Below are 3,676 nucleotides of genomic sequence, written 5' to 3'. Positions count from 1 at the left end.
GTGTGTGTGTGTGTGTGTGTGTGTGTGTGTGCGCGCGCGCGTGCAGATATATGCTACGTATATATCAACCTTGTTGTGTTCATGTTCACGTTACAAAAATCTGTGAAAAAATTCACATACACAAATAAACATTACATACCAACTGAATTACACCACACAGAGCAATCATATTCAATTTCTATGTGATTTCTCTCAATAATTCAGACTTTATTTCAACCCACATCTTACAACACCCATTACCAAAGAGAAAGTGGTGTTGCTGCCCTCCTTCCTTTTCTCTCAGTAGGCCTCTCCAATGCTACACCAGGGGACCGGGGTGCTCTGATTGACAGGCAATGCTTTGTGTTTCTATGGGTCTTTAGAAGCACTCTGCTGCAAACAGACGGATGGCCCACTGCATGCATGCCCCTGAACTGACAACCTCCTGTTAAACAAAACAAGAATGAGCAAGCTACTCATAACACATAATGCTGCATGTTTGGTTTGTCTTTATAGTAGCTAAATAGCTTTAAAAAGTATTGTTTTGAAGCTCTGTTTTAGATTGAATTCTTTTTGAATTGTTCATTTTTTTCTAGCCATTTCCAGACCACATCTAGACTTGACTCATAAAATGTTAATATAGTTTTAACATAACTTTCACGTGAAAGAAAATGCTGCATATCATCTAGAAAACACTGTATAAATGTTGTGATTATCCAAATATGTCAACCTTTAAAAATGATGTAATAGAAAATTAAAAATGAATAAAATGGAAAATTTGATCATCTAAAGGAATTATTTTTTCTCATTCGTACAACTAATGGTACAAATACAGGTCAGGCTATAGTGCAGCAGAGATTATGTATTTTTGTAGGCAAAAACCCAGAAACGAGTTAGTATTTTAGCACTTAACTTTTCTGTTAAATGCCTGAAAAAAGTCTTAACACAAGCTCATAATATTTTCACGCATTATCTAAGACATAAAATGTATCAGTATAGCCCTTGTGATTTTTTTAAAGCTTTTACTTGTCTTGAAAAAGCAGACGCTAATAAGTGGCTAAATCTTAACTCAAACTTTCAGGGAAATGTATTTTAAATAAAGAGTTGTCGAAATCATCATCTAAAGTGGTGATGCCTAGCTTTTTTACTTCTGGTAATTGTATTTAGGCTTTAAAAAAATTGTGTTCATTTGTGAAGATTGTGATGAAAAAAATGTTTTGGTCACAGAGCTTATTTTCTGCAATATTCGAAAGCTCATGGAAATTCTATTGGTTTTCTGTTGAGGCAATCAGGGTGATGCTAATTTCAAGGATGGCTTTCAAAAATACATCATTACTGCAGCACTCTATTTAAAACAAATACTTATTTTTAGGTATAAAGCAAATGTTTGAGCAGGCACTACATGTATTTTGTGTAGTGGTGCAGCAGTGCTGGAAAGGTTTCCCTGCTTCCCCTCCTCCTCCACTGGACTAATCCTCTACCGTGCCCTCCATGGGTTACCTGCACAGTCTCCGGTGTCCAGAGCTTCTGTCTGTTTGCTTGAACCCAGTCCACACAATCCGCAAGGTGTTACTTGTATGTCCATGAGTCATACTGTACAAATTTAAGCACCGGGGGGGTGTGAGACAGAGGAAAGTGGATGTCATGTTTAAGCGAGAGAGCTCTGAAATGGTCATTAGGCCTCAGGCGTCACAGCTTCCACTGGGGATAGATGAAATCAAACATTCACATACACACATATGAGGAAATTATCTTCTCTAACCATATTTGCTTCATCACCTACATTTCAAGCGGCTTTGCAAGGAGGTGTTCCATGTTGCAGATATGAGCTGATTTTTGTATTTGTCATTTTCCCATGAATGTGTTGTCAGTGTCTCCGCAAAAGATAGATCTAGAGCTTATATCTCTCAGATGTTGGTAAATTCGACAATTGTGTATGTTTATGAATATGTGCAAAAGCTCTTAGAGTGAGTTTGTGCATGTTTTTTTTTGGCTAATTATATTCTGTTGCCAGATATTTTTCTGTCATGGAGCCGTCACACAAGCAGGGATACCCATTTTATGGTTTTGGTGCATTTTATGTGCAAACTCCAGGAGATGTCTGAAACCTGCTTGCTCGATGACAAAAGCTGCACTTTTTTTTCCTCCGATAGTCAAATCCAACATCCCCTCTGACTCAATATCCTCTGCACTTCAGGTATTGATCCTCTACCCTGTGTGCGTGCATGCATTTCCCTGCCATCCCTTTCTTTTTAGCCATCTCTCTCTCTGTCTGTCTGTCTGTCTGTTAGAGAGCGAGGAGTGATGAAATCTCTCTGTCCCCGTGGCAACAGGCGGCACATGGATTGAGGCCAGTGCTAGCAGATGCCTGATCTATGATAATGTCCATTGATAGGAAAATCAATGTGGCACTGATTCTCAGCCTAATGTTCAGAGAGTAATAGAAGGGGAAGTAAAAGAAAGAATGGGAGTAAAGGAAAAATAATAAAAAAAGAGGTGGTGAATGAGTTATCAGGAATATAGTGGAAGGTGAATCTGGTTTTAAAGGGATAGTTCACCCAAAAATGAAAATTCTGTCATTAATTACTCACCCTCATGTCGTTCCAAACCCGTAAGAACTTAGTTCATCTTTGGAATAAATATTAAGATATTTTTGATGAAATCTGCTTTCTGACCCTGCATAGACAGCAACGCAACTGACACGTTCAAGGCCCAGAAACGCAGTAAGAACGTAATTAAAATACTCAATGTGACATCAGTGGTTCAACCTTCATTTTATAAAGTTACGAGAATACTTTGAGAATATGGTGGCAGATGTGATGCAGGGGAGAAGAATTGTTGAATAAAGTGGTTATTTTTGTTTTCTTTGCGTACATAAAGTATCCTTGTAACTTCATAAAATTAAGGTTGAACCATTGATGTCACATGGACTATTTTAACAATATCCTTACTACCTTTCTGGGCCATAAAACATTTCAGTTACATTGCTGTCTATGGAGAGACAGAAAGCTCTTGGATTTCATCAAAAAATATCTTAATTTGTGTTCCGAAGATGAACGGTCTTACGGTTTTGGAACGTCATGAGGGTGAGTAATTAATGACAGAATTTTCATTTTTTGGGTGAACTATGCCTTTAAAACACTAGAGAAAGAAAAAGAGAGTTACTAACCTGGAACGAGAGAGACTTGAGACTCTTTCTGCCTCAGTAAATTCAGTCCTGATGGCAACGTGTGCAGAAACCCTATGGATTGAAAATGGAGAGAGGCTTTAAATGGAATTTGAAAGGAGGAAGGGTCGAATAAGGGAAAAAAAATCAATTTCCTCTGAGACTGAATCGTCTAATGATGATCTGGAGAAGTTTACATTTTTCTCCTAATTGCCTGTTCCCTGAACATGCAGGTCGGTGCTTACGCTACTAGGTCAACAGACCATTTCACTTAATTGGTGGAATATATTCTGTAATTCAGTACAGTCTTATTAGAGAAATTGGTTTTGAAGGAAAAATGCTTGTAGAAATCAGTATTTACTGCAAACTTTATATCAAATTTTTCTAAAATATTACTTATAATGTCTTTATAGTTGCATATTCACTATATAAATTTAAAGTTTCTTTGTCTGTGTGATTGGAAACACAGAAGTTGCTGTGGAGAATAGCAGGATTGCATGGCATCTTGATCACTATGGAGACGCATGGACA

The sequence above is a fragment of the Sinocyclocheilus grahami genome, unplaced genomic scaffold (assembly GCF_001515645.1).
Source record: "Sinocyclocheilus grahami isolate Dianchi unplaced genomic scaffold, SAMN03320097.WGS_v1.1 scaffold197.1, whole genome shotgun sequence".
In the NCBI taxonomy this organism is placed as follows: domain Eukaryota; kingdom Metazoa; phylum Chordata; class Actinopteri; order Cypriniformes; family Cyprinidae; genus Sinocyclocheilus; species Sinocyclocheilus grahami.
The sequence above is the reverse complement of the archived record's forward strand: the minus strand, read 5'-3'. Positions refer to the sequence as shown.